The 24,996-nt window shown below is 28.8% G+C and overlaps 1 protein-coding gene across 4 annotated transcripts in view; it reads right to left on the bottom strand.

Moving 5' to 3' along the window:
- Positions 1-24,767, bottom strand: part of LOC129980957 (uncharacterized) — an 82,586-nt gene extending 57,819 nt beyond the window's left edge. For 2 of the 4 annotated variants that reach the window (XM_056091486.1, XM_056091493.1), the window contains exon 1: positions 24,536-24,767. The gene's annotated coding sequence lies outside the window, so the exon portion shown is untranslated. Of the gene's footprint in view, positions 1-3,086; positions 3,106-4,188; positions 4,401-24,535 lie in introns of those variants that run through there. The other 2 variants (XM_056091489.1, XM_056091492.1) reach the window with 2 other exon arrangements.
- Between the last annotated feature and the right edge of the window lie 229 nt (positions 24,768-24,996).

The raw sequence follows: 24,996 nt of genomic DNA, 5'->3' as shown, positions 1-24,996 counted from the left end.
AAAAATAATAACTGACATCAGAAACTAAGTTCAGTGCCGTGAAACGTTCGAAATTAAATCAGTTATCATAGCCTTATCAATTTTCCTTATGGTCATGCTTGAGATTCAACATGTCCTGGATTCATTGCAGTATCAAATAAAATACCTCAAACAGAAATTTGCAAGCAATTATTTCGTAGCTAAATATTTAAAAATTTATACAACTGAAAAAAAAAAACTTTTAAATTCAATGCGCATGTTTAATTTAAGAGCTTCCCTGAATCTAACTTGATTTGGCATACAATTTCCCGTATTTAATATATAGCAAATGGCATACAGAATAATATTTTTTCTATTAAAATCAATAACGAAATAATCAGTATATTACATATATTATATATGATATCATTAAAGTTACGATTTTATTACAAATGCGATACAATTCATTGGATTATGCTAATTTCTTGAACATGCAAGCCAGGACCAAGTTAAGCGAGAACGAGACTTGCATTAAGCAATGCAAACAAAATTTGATAATCAGGCAAAATATTTAATTAAAGGGTCCATTCCAGAAAATTGATTTCAGTATTTTGTGTATAAAAATTTCAAAAATCAAATTTAAAACGATTTTAAACAAAAAAAAAAATTGAGTACAATCTAAATACTTTTAATTACAGAATCAGACATTTTTTTTTAAACATAAAGCAAAAAAATGTTTACAAGTTTTCAAACAGCACGATATAAAATTTGTAAAAAATAATTATTTAAAAATATTAGAATAATGTTTTGGAATATGATTCATACATGATTTGAATCAGACTGCATAGTTCTAGTTACTAGAATAAAAGCATAAAACTAATAAATAAAAAAAATCGAAAAAGAATAAATCGAAATTTTGGGGCCCCTGAGAAGTGACCAGCTTCAAGCCAAATTTCAATGACTTCGGGGCCCCAAGCCAAAGCTCAGAAAATCTGGACATTTTAATTTAACATTTTGTAAATTAAAATTTTTAACTACCTTTTGATTAAAATAGTCAGTATTTAAAATTCATGAAAAAAAATCGTTTACACAAATAATTAAATTTTTCATAGAAATTAACAATTGCATCAAAAAGTTTTTAGCAATTGTTTATTATACCTTTAATTTTTTTTTTTTTTTGACAGGTGGGATTTACGCTTGATTTCAACAACAACTCGTACCATAAAAAAACGATAAAGATTATCTTAATTTGGTATAAATTCTACACATATGCAACGAAACGAAAACTATTTAACTATAATTCATTCCTAAATGTCAGAATCTATTGTTCAAGATGGAAACCAACATAACTCTTTATCTGTCAAAGTTTTGCAAGATATTTGTCATAAATTTATATTCCTTTTTTTTTTTTTTTTCAATTTTCTACGCAACATTCTACCAACGCAATAAAAAAAATATGTTTTTATTAATATTACTAAAAACACAACAAGTAATTGCTATATTAAATTAGTTTCTGCAGTCATGCTTTTGAATACCAAAATACAGCATACAAAACTCGCTTCTACAGACGAAAAAAAAAAATTAAAATTCATCAAAAGCCAAACACATTTTCGTGCGTTCTGGACAACACAATTTCAATCCATAAAACGCTGCAGCGGACTTGTCTTTTTTCTTCGCTCGAACCGGCACTTTCCCTAAACAGGGCTTCATCAAAAATAGACGCAAACGGTGAGTCATCGCAGAAAAGAAGGTCGTTCGATGATCACGTGAACACCGGCCAACGATTAGAGATTTCGTGCTCATTTCCTAGCGAGTCAATAATAGCCCAGGAGTATTTCGAAGATAGAACAAGAGAATTTTTATCCATTGCCTTTCGGTTAGAAAATAAATGGTGGCTGCCAAAACGGTGAAAAAAAATCTATATCTGGAAAAATCGTTTGGTATAAATGCCTGCAAATAAATGTATTTCCAAGCTCAGAGTATTTTTTTAATTTCTTACCACAGCAATTTGAAATAAAACATGGGGAGGGGGGCAATGCAGATTCCAGTTCATGCATATTAACAGTTTATTTCCTAATAATTATAAAATAAATAAAGCACGAAAATAAATTAATAAAACAAGCATTAATTCTAAAATGTTTTTGGAATTTTGAACTATAAGACCTTACCGTATTTTTATTTTTTGGAATAATGTTTTTTTTTTTTTATCCTTCGGAATAGTAGATAAAAAAATAAAAATTGATTTGAAAGGGGGGAGAAATTTCTACGCATTTGTAATAATGTATAACCCTCCCCCCCCAAAAAAAAACTAAAATAGCATTAAAATTTATTTTTAAAAAAAGGATAATTACATTTTATTTTTATTTGACTTAATTTTGGCACTTAAAAATCTACAGTGAAATAGATTAAGTCTTTTGTCATTATTCTTATTATTGATTATGATGTATCATAATTTAGTTAACAAAAGCAATAATTTTGGGAAAATTAATGTTGTACGAGAAAATGCAAACTTAGGGGATATTATATTTTACACATGCAAGCTTAGAGAATATTATATTTTACATACACAAGCTTAGAGGATATTATTTTACACAACTCATTAATATCACGACAGGGCTTCTGGCAATTTACTGATCATAAATTTTCATTATATCTTTCATGGGAGAATAAATATAATAATAACCATAGATAAAGATAATTCAGAAAATAGACAATTATATTTCATAAAGTGTAGGAAAGTATTTCACATTACATATCAACTAATAATAATTGTTTCACATGCAAGTAGTTTATGTTAAAATACGAAAATCAGAGGATGATTAGCGGGGAAAAAAAACGATTTAAACTGAAGGGCAATATTTTGAATTATGCACATTCAGCGCAAGACTAATTTCCCACCTATGGCCTTTAACTGTGCAAACGAAAACTCTTCTGATAAAGCAAGGAAATCATTTTAAGATTTTCAATTATTATTCCCTAATTCTTCAATTTACATCAGTCGGAAAACGGAGAATAGGTACGAGAGGGGGGGGGCTTAGTTTGAATACAGAATGCTATCGCTGTATAACTTAAAATTTATGAATTCGAAAGGACCATAAAAAAAAATTCATAAAAGGGAATAAAATTACCTGAAGCACAATTCTATAAAATGATCATGAAAAAGAAGATGTACAAGGCGAAGAAACATGCTCACTTTATGTTTTCATTATCATCAAGAGGCATCAAACGGTTAGAATATCGAAATCATTTATTTTTCAAATAAAACCAGTTTAATCTACACCTACAGCTGATTTTTCCCCCCTTCAATAAATAACAAGATAAAAAAAATACATAAAATTCGCATCGCTCGAGGAAGGAGAAATATTTCAGTTTTCAGAGAAATTTCTAAAACGCAGCTGCAACAATAATAAAAAGGCGAATTGTTTATTTACAAGCATTCCACACAGGGGTGGTCTAACAAAAGATTAATTAACATCGATCGCAACAATGGATTGCAACCCCAAGTCGACATCGTTATAAACCCAGCGAATAGACGGGGAAAACCTACGAAACAATTATAACAAAAGAGAATGTAAATACTTGAAGAAGACGGAGGAAAGAAAAACGAGTTATACAAAAAGGGGGTTACGAATTCGTGAAGTTGCATCTTCACGCAAAACAGCAGATGAAAGAGGTTCGCAATATTAAAACGTCAGCAAAATTGCACCATATCATCGCAAAATCTTGCATATATAATACGAAAACGCGGAAAATAAAACAAAAAAGGAATCTGCACCGATATCGAACTGGACCTGGATGGGCACAAACAGAGCAGAACTGACACGAATCGTCTGCTAAAATAGCGGTTCTGTTGTTTTTTTTTTTTTTTTTGTTTGTTTGTTTTTTTACGCAGATCGGACAGATTCAAATCGAGTAACCTGATGCGCCGCGTTTAGTGGAATGAACATCGTAGACTTTTATTTAAAAGTGTTTCATAATTTACACATTTTATTCTTAATTCAATATTATCAGAATTTACGCTTTTACGGTTAAAAAAGATAAAATTATCGATTCCATTGATTGAATTTTTAAAGATATTAATCGTACACAAGATGAAACTATAACGACAAATTAGTTTCAAATTATAAATCATTTATAAAATGTTGCCTATGGGAAGCATTCTTCGAAAAAAAAAAAAAAGGATAGTAAATATATATTAAATATCGGTACCAAAAATACTTTATTCCTTACCACGCATTCCTCAAAGGGGAAACCAGAAGTATGTGGATAAAAAATGGCACGCCTTGGTATGCCAGTTAGTGCTTCCCTGGAGAGGGGTGGGGGTGGGGGAACCAGCAATGTTGATGTGGATGTCTTGACCACATCTCCGATGACGAAATGTATTTCTTAAAGAATCAGTAGCAAAATAGACATCACCAATAGGACATTTAAGACATTTCACCCTGAAAATTCAAGAGATTTCCTAGTTAAAAATTCAAAAATTCTTTTCATTTTTTCACAAATTCATTAACTCAAATGAACTGCTGTATAATATAGCCTATTAAAGATCTGTCTATGAATCATACATACATATGCACAAAATGAAAAATTAGTGTTCATTTCGTAACGGAGGAACATTAATGTTATGAATGTTTCACACAAGTTCAGCAGTTTTGAGTACTTCTCGCCAAGAATGAGCCAAAAATTAGGACCAATTATCCTTGATTTAAATAAAATTATTTTAGAATGTACGATTTGTTACATTCTTGTTCAATTTTCAAGCAATGCAAGAACTTCTTTGAGACGGTTCTCGTAATTTTAAATTGCGATCAAATAACGAGGAGGCATCAGAGTTGGCACCTTCCTTCCGAACTTCCACACCATACCAGCGGAGTATATTTGAACCCGATAGATTTCATATATACCAGACCCGATTACACAGTAGTTTTGTAGTAGTTTTTTTTAATTTCGTTGATAAAATTGGCAACATATATGAAGCTATAATAAAATACAAATAAATTTCGTTTAAATTTCGGGTTATCTTTTAATAATTGTACAAATTACAATTTATGGTATCCTTTAACTCTGAACTAATAACATTGAATAAATAATGTTAACTTTTAAAGTCTTAACATTATTTATTCAAATATATAAGTGCAATTCTTAATACAATTTTAGCATAAGTTTAGCCGGTTTACTAGAAGAATCCATACTTACTTTCCTCTGACTGACCAGGACATTTTTTTTTTTCTTTTTTGATTTAGATTAAGTTTTGTTTCGTTAGATTAGATCCCATTTTTAAGATAGTCAGAACTATATCGAAATGGACTGTATAATTCAGAACAATGATCAGACGATGAGAATAACTCATAAGTCAGTAAATATTCTACAAATTTTCAAGCCATGCCAAGTGAAGAACTGGATCATTGAAGACAAATTTAACATACATCAGAAACACACATATAAACACACGATCAATCTTTAATAGAATCGTGTTTTAAATTTACGATCCATCTATCCGAAATTGAAACCTTGCAACAAGGCTATATGTTTCTCTGAATTAGTATAAAGAATTAAATAAATACTAGGGTATTTTGAAATGCTTATTAAATAAATAACACTATCGAAATTACAAGATGTCCACCTGTTCCTGGATATCCTGTTGAGTAAAAAAACAATATTGGATAAAAAAATTAAACTGAAACGTAATTTTACATAGCATAAGGGAATCATTTAGATTGATATAATCTTAAGGTTAAGGCATTTCATCAATTCTCTATTTTACTAATGGCAATAGAAAAACTTGATTGTTTACAGACAAAATGGCACCATGATGTGAAAAGGCAATGTGTTTTCTCTGTTTATCGATACGATATTTCCTAAAGCAGCTCAGAGGCGATTCAGAACCTCCGCCAATAAAACAATCAACTAATAGATGGTTAAAACAATTATCGATCTACCTGACATGTTTTACATCAAGGAGCCGTGAGCATAATTTCCTTGATGAAACAATCTTAGATCGGTGAATTGGTACATATGGGCCAGTTTCATGGCCTCCATGTTCTCCCGATATGACACCACTCGAATAGTTTTTCTGGAGACCAAGAATTGAGTTTTTGATGAAGAAGTTCGCAGTGTTAAGAGAATTAAGAAACAGCTACTTAAACTCCTCAAATCTGAACAACGTCTGGATGAAAAACTAAAGATGTTTATGTTGAAATGTATTATTAGAAAAAAATATAATTGTTAAATAAAATTCAGTAAAGCTCTTTACCCTATATTTCATTCTGTATTATTCATTCAGATTTTTATCAGGTGAATACTTTATTAGACATCCAGTAGCAAACTATAATGCTTTCAGAAAACTTCTATAATAAAATAAAAATTGTAAACTGATGTTCTTGGCAAAAATAGAAAAAAAACAGCAGGCGTATACTGCTTTCAATGACAGGACCTTTATTTTATTTCTTGACAAGATTAAAGTCTCGTTTGAGAGTCCTAAAAACATTTCATAATACAAACCACATGACAGAGCTCAAAAAATTTTAATTCGACTGAATCAGGATGACAAATCTGAGACAACAGCGCTGGAATCTACTCCATTAATTGTAGCAACACTAAAACCTCAGCAAGGGAAGTCAATTCATTTGAAAGCACAACACGGGACTTAAAAAAGAGGCTGGGGAATATTTAGCTTTCGTTTTGAACTTGACCAGAAAGAGGGATGTTGAGTCAAGTGGATTAGTCACTGCATTTTTTTTCTCTCTTGGAGTCTATCTTTCGGAGCGCAGGAATGACTTATTTTCTTCAGCATTAGTCAGGCAGGATTGGGTTTAGGGACTAGGGTTGTTCAACTTGGAATGTCATCTTCTCTTGCTGACTCCGTTACTGCTGCTGCAGCTCACGGCTGAATCACACGAAATGCCGCTGCCATGTTTCTTGGCAGCTAGACAGTTTACTTTCTGGGAACGCGCTTGCATAAGCATAAAATACTTGAAAAACAAAATTTCATTTTTTGAAGTAGCTATTTTCACAGCACTCAACACTACAGATATTAGACGCAACACCAGATACATACATAGTTTCAAACAAACAACGGAGTCAGAATTTAATGAATCATATGTGGAATTGTATGTATGTAGTTTGATTATATGAACATCCCATTGTTTTCAATTTCAAGTAGCTAGATTACTTTTATTTATAAACCTGAGTTTCTAAAGCAGTGGGTCCTAAATGCTGTTGTGTCAATAGAATAATAAAACTACATTCAAAAAGTTCTCGAATTTTTTTAACTATTTCCAAATGTAAATTAATTCTTGCACTTTTCTTTGATTAAGAAAAGAATCTCAAGTGACAGACTAATCAAATAGTTTCGCCTAGTTTAAATAAATACAGCTCTTAATACGCAATGCCAAGGGTCGCAATGTGTCTAAATCCGCCACTATTGATAAATGACATATATCTATACTAAAAAAGCGTTTCATGAAGAAATAAACAATCTTAGTTTTAACTATATCAATTACCTTCAAGTAAATTCGGAGTTATTTAACGGGGCCAATGATATACAGTATGAGCTTCCCATTTTTTGCCAACTGGAGATATCACATCACTATGAGAGGCTGATTAGACTAGACCAGATTATTGCTAAAAAGACAATTTTTGATGAAAATGACGATATTTCTTTTTTTAATTCAATAATCTTAATTTCTAAACAGTTTTTTTTTTAAAAAAACATTTGAGCTTCTACATTCATTCTTTGTTACGTTCATTTTTGCATTTGCATAGTTTATGTTTTAATCTATTTTACACCTTTAGATACTATTTTCTTAAATTCTAAATGTGGATAAAATATTATTTAAAAAAAACTAAAATTAAAATTCCATGTACATTTTTTAAAATTTTGATATAGTAATTTCTCTATTAGTTCTGCAGTTCCTGAGCCACAAAATAAGTAATCTATTCGTTTAAAAAGATTTTATAGTTATTTTAAATGTTCCCTAATGCGAGAAAAATGGGAAATTTCGTTTATTTACCAGCGTTTAAAAAATGAATAGAAATAAAGCTTATTTCTTATTTCAGGAACTACTCTATATATTTCTTAAGTTATCGTCAAAGGTTTGATTTAATCATTTCATAAACTTCTAAACTAGAAAATTGTTGCTTTCTACTTCTTTTTCGCAAAAAAAAAAAAAAAAAAAAAAAAAAAAAAAAAAAAAAAGTTTTTTTCAATTTTAAAAGCATTTTTTACTTTTATTTGACGCATTTTCATTTCACAGGTGTTTCATTGACGTATTTTCATTCATCATTTCTTTCATCTATTTTACGTAAAATTCAAAAATAAAAGTATCTTAAAGCGATTTTTTTTTAAATCTATCCCTAACGTATTTACAAATCTTAATTCTGAAAGTGCTAAATCTTTTTTACATTTAAAAATTTCCTGCAAATCTTTCAAGTTAACTCAATCTTAATGATACACTTTTCACACTTTCTGGGAAAATTTTCAAGAACTTGAGTTACTATTGAGATATCTAACAATTATTCAAAGAAAATGATACACTTGATGTTTGCATCATTTACATTCAGCTTAAACACGATTTCGCATGTATAAAATACTCAGATAACCTGTTTATTTCACATTAGTACTTTTTTTTTTCCTTTTAACCACATTAAGATGAATATCGCAAGGAATTCTCACCTACAGGTAAATAACACATTCTGCTTCGCATGAGTAAGTTCGTACAGTGGCACTGCCAATCAACTTTACGGCAGACTTCTCTCATCTATGAATGGTTGGATGAGTCATATGACCAATATACCCAATCGAAGTAATGCTTCTAGCAATCAAATCCGCTTATTCATTCAGGAAGTCCTTGAACGACAGTGAAAGGGAAAAAATTTACAACTAATTCATTGCAAAAAATGTGTAGTTCAGTGCATGAATCAAGGAATACATTTCATGTTTCCTTTGGTATTTCGGAGATCATAACAAGTGATACTGAAACCAAAATGCATCGATGACAGATGAATAGCACCAATCAAAAGCATAATGAATGTTTCACCAGTGAATTTTAAATTATTATTAAAGTGATACATTCTAATAAATTAATTTATACAATAGAATACAATTAAGTTATCAGTTCAGACAATTCACAAATCATATAGTGAACGATTTTTTATGTGCCAGCAAATAAGGTAAGTTCGAATAAAGAAAGTTACCAAGCGAACAAAAAAATGCAAGGCTGTGGTGATAAGATAGATTTATAGAAGTACTGTGGATTGATTCCTCCATTAAATGTTCAGAGCTTCAAACAAAAACAAGAGTAGATATATTTTATACAAAAAAATAAATAGAAGAAAAAGTAACAGAACAAGTAGAAGTAGCTCTTTCGAGTTGGTATAAAAATATTAAATAATTGCCGGACAGATTGCACAGTGGGTAGTGAAACAGCAGTCCCCACAATATCTTACTACCATCTGTTGGAGCCACTTTAAAATATAATGTCCCAGAAATTACAATACTAAATATCTTGAATTGCAAGTGGATGAATATGACGTCCGAAGATATTCAAATCCGGACATAAAAATGATCTAATAATAAAATTTCCGATAAAAGCAAAAGACAGAAGTGCATTCTTTTGGAAATTAAGAGGACGAAAGATGATCAATGCAAACATTGATTATTATACTTTTTTTTGAAGGAGGTTGAAGAAAGGGGGAAGGGCTGCCAAAATATTTTAGAACGGCGCAGAAACCAGACTGAAGACAACAGGCTTGAAACAATAATGCGATTAATAATATATTTACCAAACGCTTAACAGAGAAATTTTTTAACGCTTCACATTTGGGAAGCGTCACATTGGACTTGATTGCTGAAAATGCAAAAATAGACATGTATTATAGTTATAAAGACAAATAATAAGTCAAAGTGGAGGTGGTACAGAAATCCCTGGTGCTGAAGTAGGAAGTAGCAATATTTCTGTATACTCTAGAATCTTAAAGGCAGAAATGCAGAACTGAGACCGGAAGGGAGATAGAATTACTATACCAAAGCATCTTGTTTCTCCATTACGCCACTAGTAAGAAGTTATGTAATTTATTACTTTTTAAATTTTTATAAGAGTCATCAAATTCCAATATATATATATATATTAATCGATGGACTGATCAGTTTTGTAAACCAATGATCCTCAAAGGTAACACAGCAAGATTTCAATTTCAGTTAATATCGAATAATTGAAATGAAATCCTTTTGGAAGACTTTGGCTTTAGATGGAAGTTTGGACATTCTCTCTGGTAAGTAACTTCCCTCTGGGGCTATTTACGCTCGTCCATACCTTTCACTTCCGTTGATAACCTTAGCAATAAAAGGCATGGTTAAAGATACTTCCCTCTGAGAGTCAGTGTACGAGTATTGTTCTTAGAAAATTGGATTTCTCTCTTGCTGGAGGATCCAAACGTTTCTTGAAGGAAAGGAAATCAGGAGAGAAAGGAAGAAATTTCAACAAAAGAAGATAAATTTCAACTGAAACCCATTTTTTAATTCCTATTCTCGTTCAACGGTAACACAAAAGTGGTGATGAAAGATGTTTGAAAAAAAGTATTAAAAAATATGGAGCTAAAAACCATAATATTTACAGTTTTAAATCATTCAAGTTTTATTAACTAATTAATATAATTTATTTTAGTACATTTCAAGTCTGAAATCAAGAATTTTCTAGATAGATATTCCACTTTATGAGTCAATTCCCATTTTAAAAGAATGCAAATAGTGACTTCTTTCGAAATGTTTCACTCGATTTTGATACCTCCACATACAATGCCATGTATGGACCCTTCAGACTTTTAAAGAGAACATTTCCCATGGATTCTACAGTCACTCAAAAATTCAGAGATACAGAAAAACTTATAACTAATAGATGGTTTACAGCAACTACATTTTGATAAGGTTTACACGCAAATAAGCATTATAAGTTTTTTTAACAGCATAAGCAGTTTTATATCCATAATTCTGCAAAGTGAAATTCTTTAAGTGACGAAAACCAAGTTTATGTTGACTATAATAACCTTGGAAGAATTAAAAGAAACATTTTGACAGATAAATTAGAAACACACATTAATTATTCACTATATGTATTAGAACAAATTTCAAAATAACTGAAAAACATCTTTTATTAATTGATTATCTATAATTATATAAGCATTAAATGGGCTTTAAAAATGAAATCTGATTGATATTTTTAGGAATTTAATCATGTTAAGGCTAAGAAGGAACTTTTAATTACAAAATTCTTTTCATTGAAGCAACAGGTAATTAGTATGTCAAGTATTAGTATGTCACATAAAATAACAAAAAATTCTTCATTAAAAATATAGTAAATCATTTATCTCTCCGTAGCTTTCTTGCATATTCTTAATAAAGTGTTATTTTCTCGCGTATAAACACTGGGAACATCGAAAAAGGCCGTGAACGCTACAAGAGCTGAGAATTCGCTTATGATCATTTAACATTTCATAGTACAGTGAAGAAAACAGTGTATGCATTTTGAGCAGCCTTTGTTGTCGATGGAACCAAAATTAGAAACAGAACTATAATTTTAATAACAAAACCATACATCAAATCTTATTTATTTAAATCGCTGCATTTTTGAGTATTGCTTTTACTTGCACGTGAACGTACAGATCAACATAAAGTCATTTAGGTACTTACGTATTAACGCCACCGCAGCTACAGATTTGGCGGTTTTTGCGTTAATGCGCCAATAAAAAGCTTAATCTGTAGCTGCGGTGGCGTTGAATTTTGAAAGTGATTGGCGGCACTTAAAAATTGCCAAATCTGTAGCTGCGGTGCCGTTAATACATAAGTACCGACATTTCTTTCATGAATTTAATTCAAAATTTGGCACCAGTGTATGCACTAATTATGTACATTTAAATGATACGTATATTATATGTACATTTAAATGCTAAATTTGCATACCAAATATTATATATCTAGCTTTTTCCGTTTTGTATTTATTATGTTCACTAGCACGTAGATTGACTTTGTGAATGGACTTAGTTCAAAATTTGATAGAAATCTACAACTTTGGTGTAAAAATCGCATATAAAATTTAATCCGTTTATTTCAAAGTGTTTTTGAATTATCGTGTTGGCAGACAAGCATTTTTTTTATGGTTACAAAGCTTCTTCTCAGCATAATTCGTATCCGAGAAAAAAAATCATGAATATTTTTAATCCTATTGTGCGGATTTAAAGCTATGTCATAAATTACTTAGGATGGCCTACTAATACTTCATAATGCAGTCAATGCCTCATTTTATTTAACTGAATTAATTTACTGAATACATTTAAACAAATTGTTAAAAAACTAAGGATATATTTTGTAAAGATTATGCAAAAATCTTTATAAAACAAAGATGATATCTCTTTTCTAATCCATCTTAAAAAGTATTACGTAGCAATAAATCATTCCAAAGTTATGGCGTAAAAATGGGGATAATGACCGAACTTATTAACAAATAATCGATACAGAATCTGAAATAATACGATTAAATTCATGTTATGAAAAATGAACTGAACGAAATGAATTGCATGAAACCTGATCTTATCTAATATAACCAAAAACGAGTTTAAACCGGGACCAAATTTAAACAAACCAAAATTCTGCATATTCTCTGATATCTCTTCATCAGAACATAAGGACGGAACAGTGCCTAACAAACAGTATCTTTGCTAATCTGATAGCGTCTTATTTTTTCCTTTTTTTCCGCCGCCATCCAAGGACACACGCCGAAAACGCCAACAGAACTTTGACTTTTTCCACTGGCGTCCCAAACAATAGCGATATCGAAAAGCATTATTTCCGCGAGTGAAAACTTCTGAAGGATGAGTCATAGCGCGACGCGCCACATCAGTGAAAAAGACTGGCGTTATGCAACACACCGCTGCGGCTGCACAGCAAGGATAGATTAATGCCGCACTGCTCTGTTGGTTCTCTGTCCAGATGGAAATGACGCGTGGGAATACTTCCCGCTGAATAAACGGAGGGTGGCATGGAGAGGACAACAATACAAACAAGAACTGTGTGCAGTTATGGAATTCTGATTTGACTCGATGATTCATACGGGGAAATTCGGCACGACAAGTTGCAGTTGAAGAATTTGATCGCGGATTAAACGGATGGAAGCAAGCCGGGGAGAATGCATCGCTAAAAATCATGCAATTAAAAACAGATAACGCAATATAATGAAGGCCTAATAATTTAAAGATAAAAAGACTTAGACTTTTCAAAATTTTAATTGTAAAACTAGGTGAAAATATAAAGCATAAACCAGCAGGAATAATTTCTTGAAACTTCCTCAATTATTCTCTAATACAGCTGTTATTCCCTCAAACCATCATAAATTTGTGGTCCTTGATCAAGGCCGAGAATACCACGAATATTCCCCCACCCCACCCCGCCTTTACACATGAGAGTTGTGTGGTTTGTAGAATTTAGTAAAGAAAACCGGTACTACTATATAATGTTATGTTACGAAAGATAATACATCTACTGCATGGATCAAACATTTTCACCGATTCTAGTAAGCAATTCATCTCCAGGACCGAAAAATCAAATATGGATTTTGGACGGCTTTTTTTCTGACCAGTTGAAATTAAATTTGATAAAACTACAATTGTAGTCGCAAGATCACATATCAAATTGCATTTATTTATTAATTACGTTTTTGTGTTATTGCGTTAACATGCATGCGAAAGTATAGATCGGCAGACGGCCAACCCTTGTCAGTTTTTGGCTCAAAGTTAGATAAGAATCTGCACTTCAGATGTTAAACTTGCGTATCAAATGTTATCGATTTATTTATTATTATTATTATTTTTAAAGTTTATCAGTAGTCGTATTCACTTGGACATTCGGACAGACAGTCTTCTTCTGAATGGATTTCGTTGAAAATTACCAGAAATCCGAAAATTTGATGATAAAAACACATAACCATCATTCGATGACAGCCATTTCACCCAACAAGCTCACAGTATATTTACGTAATCGTGTTCACAGATAGACAACATAATACCAAAAATATATTTTTCAAAAGAAGATCTGAAGCGAAGCGATACGACAAAATCTCGAGTTAGAATTTTTTTATATTTACAATATTTTTTCTTTGTATACGACAAATACTGGAAGTAATATAAAATGATAAGATTGATGCTCAGGACAGCTAGACAGAAAAAGGGTCACACAGGTCGATTTAAAAAAAAAAAAAAAAAAAAAAAAAATTATGAGCTTCGCTGTCAAATAAAACCGTAAAAAATATTAATTTAATGAATTATAAAATATAAGATAATAACACTTTGTAGAGTATAATTAATGGGTCAGGTTCCTACCTGTTCATTTAATTTTTACAGACTTCTAGTACTGAATGTCTACTTAAATAATATTGTGTACAAACGTGGATACCGTGTCGTCATGGAAAATAGGATTTAAATAAATCATATGCATTTTACAAAGTAATTAATAAACCTGAAATAAATCATTAATATTTAAATTAAAAAGTGTCTTGAAATTCTCTACAATAATTTATTAAAAGATGAATCTCATAATCGTCACTGCCAAGGAGAAATCCGCCACTGGTTATAAGCAAGACCATAGAATGTTAATTAAAAAATAAAGAAAAGCATTCAATTTAGAAGTATTTAGACTTCATTTCCTTCACACACAACTTAAACAAGCTTGTTTCTTTCAGCAGTATTTCATATGTATTCTTTCTCATAGTTGGATTTACTTAGGTTAACGTCTTTTTTCGAAGCAACAGGGGATTTACCTGCCCTCGCAACTTTGATCACAGAAAACGAAGATGGAGTCTCAGCTGTCATCTCTCTCATTCTCCAACAGCTCACTTTGAACGTCACACAACTACAAGATGGGAGGATATCCGATCTCCGAAATCAGATTGAGCGACCCCTTGCCACAAATAAACAGTGGAACTAGGTATCGAACTGCAGTCCTCGGAACCGAGATTTTGTTATCAGGTCACAATGGTACCAGTTATACTATATTCCTAAAACCGTGCTTCTGTTTATAAATGTTTCCACAGCAGAAAACCTTTGCCAATTCAATAAAGATAATTAACATGCTGTACATCTTTTTAACAAATCCTGTTAAAAAATTTGATGAAAAAAGTCGAATTAAAATATTAAGAAATAACGATGAAAGACTAAAAACAAGATATTTACCATAATTACTTTAAAAAAACCAGTGTCGTTATTATCAAAATATAACTAAAATTCATTTTACTAACGCGACGATTTTATTAATAATAAAAAAAGAAAAAGAAAAGAAAAAAGAAACTACTAAAGAATTAGTGATATCTGATGCGGAAATCTTTAAAGTGATCACATTCAGCGATATTGTAAAATTCCAGTTCCATCTTTTAAGATTGACTGTCAAACTTGTTTTCAATTCTTTCTTCCTAAGAAATCGAGATATTTTCAATCTAATCTTTCTAGAATTAAAAAAAAAAAGTAAATACAATTTTTATTCTAGAAACAAGAATAATGCGGAAGTTTCCATGCAAGGAAGTAAAACTTCTGCAGTTCTCATTTCTGAAAAGTAAAGAAACAGCTGAAATACATAGAAGGTAAACAATAAGTGGATACCTATTACTAACATCAGATATCATCTGGGCTATAAAATAATTTATCAAAATCATATTAGATTCATAAAACAGCATTACATGATGACAGAAATAACATTTAACTTAGTAAATACTAAAATGACAAAATCTTATTATAGCGATACTTCGCTAATTCAAACTTTTTAATTCGAATTTGATGTTATATTCATACTAATACAATGTTAAAATATTGACTTTAATTCACATTCATTTTTGTTAATTCGAAATTCAAATTTTTTTTATTTATAAGTTTTTTTTTATTAGTAAGACACGTCCGCACACTAGTAATCGTAAAAAATTTTGAATGCAAAACTGTAATAATATGCAAAAATTACTCAAACAAATTTTTGCTTGTCTTCAAAAAAAAACATTTAAAACTTGTTCAGTTAAAACTTTACAGTTTATTTTACAGTCTTCGTTTAAAAATGTATGCAAAGTGTTGTATACTATTTCTTTATCAAAATCATTTATTTATTGAAATTATTATTTTAAATTTCTAATTTCTATTAAAATTTCTAAATTATTACTTTACAAGCCAATACACCTAGTGCTACTATGAATAATTTTTTTTTTTTTTTACTACTGAAAAATTAATAATTTGATAAAGAGATACAAATATTTCATTAATTAAATTTGCTTTACTTTTAGTATTTGTTACAAAATTTTAAATTTTTAAATAAAAATTTAGTTTTCATAGCGGTTAAATATATCAAAACACATTTATTATTTTTAATGCTTACTAATAAATGTGAAAAAAAATACGGCTAAAAAAGCAAAATCTGCTTTTTAAAGCAAAATTGATATTTGGTCATTTTTTTTTCTCAAAGAAACATACTCCAATAAGTACAAGGAAACAGGAAAGGATTGAGAAGTTGATTTTTGGAAAGATAAAATATCCCAGAGAATTTTTTTTAAAGAAAATCGTAGATTTACTCATTCCAAGCAAATCTTATAAACGCACATTTGTAAGCGCCACATATGTTTGTAATCACAAATGCCCATCTCTTGCATTTATGAAACCCCAGAATGGTGCAATTAGCTTCATGAAAAGTAGTTACGCGGCGACACTATTTTTCCTAATGGTCGGAAAAAGCTCTCAAAAGAGCAAGAACAGGAAACAAGAAAAGGGGGAATGGTGGTGCAACATCCTGAGAAAGTAACGGTTCCTGAGGAAAAGGGCCCAAAAATCCCAAGATGGTGAGTCATCAGCAGACAGGGGTTGTGAAAGACCGTTTTATCGGTGGGTGGAATGATTTTCGAAAAACAAGGCAAAGATGAGAGACTGCTGATAAAGTTGCGGATGACTCATCAAGGCTGTAGCCAAATGGGCACAGTAAAACCAGAGGGTTGTAAGGTTGGGACTTAGTGGGAGCTCTATCGATGAGAAATTGGTTGATCTGGTATTTTTAATCAGCAGATGCGAGGTTAATCCCGAAGCAAAAACGTGCCGAATCGTTATCATTTGATATTTCACTGCTGGGGTGCAATATAAAGATAAGAGCTATTGTTTAAAGGACATGTGTTCGTTTTTCACACTTTTCGACCATTATTCATAACTAAACAGTTATAAAAAAAGAAATTTTTAATCAAAAATATTTAAATAAAAAGATGGCATCTAGATATTTAAATAATGGTTCAGCTTGTTTGTAGATTTCGATTTCATCAAATATTTTTTACTACAATAAAATTTAATCGCTTATATACTGCTTTTCATGGTGTTACATGATTTTTTTCATGTAGAATCAATAATAAAAAAAAAAAACTCAGTACATAAATGATAAAAATACATCCATATAGTCAAGTAAGTGGTTTTACAAGAGAACTATGTTTAAATTTTATTTTGGAATCTTAAAAATACTTAAGCAGCCATTTTTCTTTAGATATTTCTGATGTTGCATTTATTACAGAAATGGATCCACCAGATAATAACACACATATACATACCAAAATGTGTATGTGTGTGCTGAATAATAAGATACATTTGGAAAGCACTTTATATACATATAAAAAAATACCTTCTCAATTAAACAGGATATTTAAAAATAACACTGAAATACAAGATTTCTTTTAATGAGATTTTCATGAATTTTAGAAAGAGGGTTAATATTTTAAAAAATGTAACCAACACATTTTTAAAATTTTATTTTTTAAATGGTATAGGTGCTGTAAAATTTTGTCCTAGAAATAGACTCATGATGATTCTGTATCAAAACACCTCCAAAATGTTACTCCCTACAGCAAACTAATGTGTCTTTTTCTTCAAACACTCAATTGATACTTTCTAGTTACATTATCTTTAAATGATAGCTAGACTAATTTCTAATCTATGAAGAAAATAATTTCATGAGCAATCAAAAGGAGCCCCTTACTAACACCCCTTAACAGATGGCCAATGGTGACTTCAAATATGAAGATGAAAAGCTGCCAAAATATATATGAAGATTTTGTTCTTCGAGCACCACGTGTTTGTTGCTTGTTGGCTTTATTACGAATATGACATATCCCATCTATTGTTCTTTCCTTTAAGACATACAAAATGCAGTCTATTCTGTGTGATCATAGTAACTGCACTATTGTTCTAACTGTTTGCTCATTTCATCTGCCACATCCTTAGAATTTTGATGAGATCTACCAGTAACTTAAAAAGCGCTAAAAACATATCCTGTTTCTTCAAAAGAATCTATTTTAGATGAAATCTGGAGATTTCCTTGCAATTAAAAGTTCATCAATGTGTCTGAGAAAATTAATCTTTCAATGACCATTTCATCAATGTGCTACATTTAAATTGAATATCTTTTTCAAAATGAAAATTACAATCACCAATTCTCAATTCAGCTTAAAATGAAAATAAAAACCCTCAATCCAACCATTATAAATCCCATCAAGAATCCATTTTGATCATAATTTGGAATGCCAAAGTACATAAGTGAAGGGATGACATACTAAAAGATGTAATTGGTTAATGATCTCTTTCCTCATGAAGGTTGCTTTATTTAACTAAGCAATATACCTACTGATAATGAGTTTACTAATTCCCATTTAGGAAAGGAGAGTTAGCTGAATTTACCCATTTAAAAAGGTACAATCAGATTTGCATGTCTTAACATCAATCAGTTTCTGATTGGGTTAGATATGGTTTTTAAATATTAACACATAAGAATGGAAAAATTAAAATTAATTAAATTATATCAACAACAATTTTCTGCAAGAATCTGCAATTCCGTATGTCAGAAAGTAAAATCTTTCCACTGACACTCATATATAACAAATTTTCACTTAATGGACAATGAAGTTGGGAAGCATCGATAATATTTCACTAGACAGACAAATTATATTGTAATAATATGAAACTCTTCACCGATAAGAAGAAAAAAATTATCTTTCAGGTCAATACTATTCAAAATGAAAATAATAGGCATGAACTTTTTATATAAAATAATTTTGGAACATTATTCCTCTTTGATTATAGTGAATATTGAAAACAACATTAATGATAATTTAATTAAAATTGCAACTTCATCTGCTGCATTTCTATTTAAGACACACAGAAATAGTCCCAAGAACATAATGTGTTTTAGTTTATTTCATTAATCAGTTATTATATATGATTAATTAGTCAATCACAGTTGTTTTTAACAATAACATAATCACATTAGCATATATATTTAAACACATGCAATAAAATCACATAAACACAAAAAATTACTTAAGCTTTACATTCCAAGAATTAATGATTTTTACAGTAAAAAATAATAAAATACTGCTTTTTTCTACTCAGACATCATCTGCAATATTTAATGAAGTTTTATATTCTGAAGATTTGAATACTTGATTTTAATTCATTCTCCAAATGGTCTTTAGCTTTCAGAAAAGAGGTTGAAAAAAAAAAAAAAAAAGATAAATAACATATAAAAAAGTGTGGCTTAATGAATTATCTAACACCAACAGTTTTACTAAAATGACACATAATGTGAATGATTCACTTTATAACTAAGCATGAAGTCGCATCTGCGAAAAATTCTCATCCAACCTTACTAGAAATGAGAAACTTAAATTGTGCAATGCAATAAATGATATATATATGACATGACATACATAACTATCAATACACTGATTTAATCTTTCGCCTGGTGACAATACAGCGTCTGAATCTCCCTAAAATGACAATGCTTGAATGTCAAAGAAAATAACTTTTTATGCTCCATTACTGGTGAAATTCACTGGGAAAATTTTCTACCTCCCAGATGCTTGAAAAGTTAATAATGCAATTTAACAAAATTTATAGATTAAAATAGAGAGCACATACGCAGTAAACTTTGGAAAAAAACTTTCTAGTTATTTTAATCTACAATAAAGAATTAAATTAATGAAAAAGCTTAAATATTTTGTGACAGAATATCAATACCTTGATTATACCTTTTAACTATAACTGATACTATCTAAATAAATGATGCTTACACTTAACACTAAAAAAAATTGTACAAATTTTTTGAAAAAAAAAATAATTATTAAACTAGAAGATCTATTATTCCAAATTATAAATCTTCTTAAATATTTTTTGTAACCAAAATTAACAGACTTGAACATTGATGAAAGCACAACACTGTAAACTTTTGCAAAAATGATTAATATTAAGTACTAAAAGTAATAATTCAAAAGAGGATATTGCTTATATTTTATCAAAATTTACCAAAGATATTAAATAGTTTTATTCATTTATATATGTAGTCTTATACATATATAAATGAAATCACAAAAAAAATGTACATGAAAGCATAATACAGAGAAAATATTGACTAAAACCAGAAATAAAGAATTAAAAATCCTACTTTAAAAGAAAGTATTTTATTTGTAAATATTTTTCTGCAAAACCAGAAAAAAGGAATAAATACGATGATTGGAATAAAAAAAGTTAATTTTACTGGATGAAATACAAGCAAAAGACCCCCCCCCCACAAAAAAAAAAACAACTGAATACCTTAATTTTGTTAAAGCAATTAAAGCATTCATAACAAAAATTGTGTGAATCTTTTCTTTTTTTTTTAGCCTCCAGCAAATAAAATGCAAGAAATTTTCTTATCTGGGGCACAAATATTATTTGTGACAATACATTATTAATTATTGAAAATATTCATTAAAAGCATTCAGTACTTATTTCATTCCAATTAATTTGAACTAACTAGATTCTATTATAGAAAACTTCATAAATTAACTTTAGCTGTTTAATGAATATTCATCAAATCACTTTTATATATTGTACATTTTTACTTTTTTTCAGCAAATTTTAAAAAAATAGATCAATAAAATTTATTAAATGAAGCATGTCAAATTCAGTTTTAGAATAAAACACTTAGTAAAACACAGATGGTTTAAAGCTAAGATGAAAAATTATGTTAAGTATTTTCAAAAATAACTAAAAATTTAAGTTTAAAATATATTAGTATGCTATATATATAATGACTTACATTAAATTTTCTACTTCACAAAAAAAAAAAAAAAAAAAAAAAAAAAAGGTATAATACCCGATTTTAAACAAATAATAAGAAACATTCCAATAAAAGTTTGCAATATAAAAATTTTTGTTCAAATAATTTTGTATGAATATGCATAAAAAAGTTTTGAAGCATTACATAAACAAACTATATTATAGTAACAGTAATAAACAATACACCTATACATGTTTTGAAGCATTACATAAACAAACTATATTATAGTAACAGTAATAAACAATACACCTATACATGTTTTGAAGCATTACATAAACAAACTATATTATAGTAACAGTAATAAACAATACACCTATACATGTTTTGAAGCATTACATAAACAAACTATATTATAGTAACAGTAATAAACAATACACCTATACATGTTTTGAAGCATTACATAAACAAACTATATTATAGTAACAGTAATAAACAATACACCTATACATGTTTTGAAGCATTACATAAACAAACTATATTATAGTAACAGTAATAAACAATACACCTATACATGTTTTGAAGCATTACATAAACAAACTATATTATAGTAACAGTAATAAACAATACACCTATACATGTTTTGAAGCATTACATAAACAAACTATATTATAGTAACAGTAATAAACAATACACCTATACATGTTTTGAAGCATTACATAAACAAACTATATTATAGTAACAGTAATAAACAATACACCTATACATGTTTTGAAGCATTACATAAACAAACTATATTATAGTAACAGCAATACAATACACCTATATATGTGTGCGAAAAAGTTCATAGCATTAAATGAGTAAAAGTATCAGCCATATATAATGAGAGCAAATATTTACAAAATAAAGCAAATATATCATCTCCTACTATGAAAATTAAAGCCATACTGAATATCTAGTGAATGCTATGATTTATCTCGAAAATATTACATTTAGGACTGTTTGTATTACAAATAAAGTACTACTGTTGTTGATATGCAATTTCATAGTGACATTTGTTTCATGACATTTCAGCATATTAACATAAAAATATCAAATGTGAAGATTTTCAGACTTGTACCTACAGTAGCAATGACTTGATACCATTACGCAAAGTTATATTTTTTAATATGTCTCACATTTTCAAAAAAGTAGCTATAAATGTAGTTATTTTTATAAATTAAATATTTTTTTGACTTCTACAGTCTTCGGATTAAGCATTCGTGAACTGTAAATTATACTGTATTTAATAGATTTTGCTAGATTTCTGCATTTAAATTTTTCATTTTTTTTTAAATATTTCTTTCTAACAATAAAACTGAAGCATGAATTCTTAATTTTACATGCAAGAAGATTCTTTGAATGTATCTTTACAGTTATATAACCAACTTTTAATGACTTTTATTCATAATTTTGGTTTTCATATCATAAACATGACACAAGATTGGAATAAAAAAGCTAAACTTCAAAAAACAATGAATTGTGTCAAATATAAACACTGAGTAATAAACATAATAATGCATATAAAATAATTATAGTTATTTATGCAATAAATGAATAAATTTAAATAAAAAGTACTTTGGATATTAGAAATATTGTAGAATTATTACATAAAAAAAATTAATTCAATCCAAGAATGATAAAATTCGGTTTTGAAATTACTAAAATAAATGGAAATGTATCTTATTCCATTTATCTTATTCCAAACTGATATCAGTTTATGAAGGATACAATTTAATAATTAAATTATTAAAAAATTTAGACTCCAAAAAATAACTCCATAACATAAAAAATGAGCATCTATTGTATAAAATCATTTATTTTCATAATAAATGCCAAAAATCCTCAATATAAAAAATTGCAACTATAGCACTAATTTTCAAAATATGTATCAATAATTTGTTTCCTATTTCATCTGTAGAGATTTTTTTTTTTTTTCATCTCTTGACCAATAAAAGTAATGTTAAATTTCATTTAAGGTTCAATGAAAAAGCTACATCTATTCCATTTCCTAAAGAACTAAAACTTATTATCCCAAATATTAGTCTCCTGATTAGCTCATCTGATTAGTCTTTTGATTTAATTAATCCCTTCTTTTCCCAACCTCTAACTTGCCTTCTGTAAACATATTTACTCTATTGATATTATGCAATCAATAGGATTTAGATGACATATGAAAGAGAAGCAAATATCCTCGAAAAATAGAGCTCTTTGATTTCTATAAAAATTGTCAGCGACAACCTGCATATTGTTCCACAAAATAAACAAAACTTTCCATAATATATCACAAATATTTTAGATCAAATTAAAAACATAAATGCTAAGAATAGATAAAATAATTCAATGAACTATAAAATCCTTAAATTATTAACATAAATAATCAAATTAACAATACATATTTCACAAATTTAATTAAAAATTAAATGATTTTGTTTCATTACATAGGTCAAGAAAAAAATTAAGTTCTAAAACTAAAATATATATAAAAATGTATGTTTAATTAAACCTAATAAGATAAAAAGTGTAATAATTTTAATAGCTTTGATCCCTTACACAGAATTATGCTTAAATTACTAAGAATTTAAGCATAACTTATGATTATTCCAAATATTTAGTAAAAAAATATTTTAAAAGAACTGCTACAAAATGATTCTACAATAAATTTGGATAGGTGCTAATTCGAAAATAAATGGTCATTTTGTTAATAACTGGAAGAAAAAAAAGTCATGTTAATAACTGAATTTTACAGCATATGGCACAAGCCCTCACTCAAAAGTAATTTTGAAATATTAATTTCTATTATATACAAATTAAATACGTTTTATTAGAGAAATAAAAAAATAAAACCATTAATTACTAAGAAATTCATATAAAAACTGAATTATGAATGTTATGAAATAGTTATTACAAATATAAAGAATATTCTTAGTTTCTTTTTTTAATATATGTTTAATAAACTGATAATAAATATTAGTTTTCTTTTTTAAAAATGAACACCTTATCGGTAGAAAATAATTCAGGAATTTAAGCAGAAATTACATTAGAATACGAAAATAAAATTAAAAATTTCATATAACGGTTGATGAAACATATTAGAATCGAAAAACAAAAGATCAGACTTCATGAGTCATTACGCTTGGGAGATTACGGAAGTTCATTTCAGAATTTAAAAATTATATCCGTAAACTTGATCAACATTATAAATAATACAACATTTAGGAATAAATAAATATGAATTTGGAAGAAAATAACTCCAAAAATTTATGGAATATTTTTAACATGAGTTTTATTTATTTTTCCCCACGTTGTTAAAGCATTTTAAAATTTAACTAATTAGAATTTTTTTTTAATTTACAATTTTCATAATATCTAATAAACAAAAAATACTGAATTAACCGTATACGAATCTTATTAAATTTATTTCAATATTAAATCTGAAAAAAGAATAAAAAAACTGACCTGACAATCAAGCAGATGTGTCATTCAGGATATACTCATGAAATCGAACTCCGTATTTCATTGAAAATTTTAAAAACTGAAGTTCGAAATCTATAGAGGATTTAACGGATTTGAAAAATCGAATTGATTAACCTTGAAGTCCCTACGACAACAAAAATTACCACAACAACTTGTCAACTACTTGAGGGATTTTCGGTACACATTTAGAATTTCTGGTATAACTCATGCTCGATTCGATGATTGTTGTAATATTTCGTTGGTGACGTCAGTTAACATAGGGTTGTAAAGAAAAATATCACTATCGAATCGCCAAATCTCGCCAATTTCTCTGAAAAGATTCCTATCGTTTTGCCTATATTTACTTTTAATTGTTCAATTAATTTCTGAACAACAGAGAAGATGAATATCTTGAGAAAGAAGAATATTTTCAAATGTTATATTCTACTGTTTTTCGAGAAAAT

Source organism: Argiope bruennichi, chromosome 8 (assembly GCF_947563725.1).
Source record: "Argiope bruennichi chromosome 8, qqArgBrue1.1, whole genome shotgun sequence".
In the NCBI taxonomy this organism is placed as follows: domain Eukaryota; kingdom Metazoa; phylum Arthropoda; class Arachnida; order Araneae; family Araneidae; genus Argiope; species Argiope bruennichi.
The sequence above is the reverse complement of the archived record's forward strand: the minus strand, read 5'-3'. Positions and strand labels throughout refer to the sequence as shown.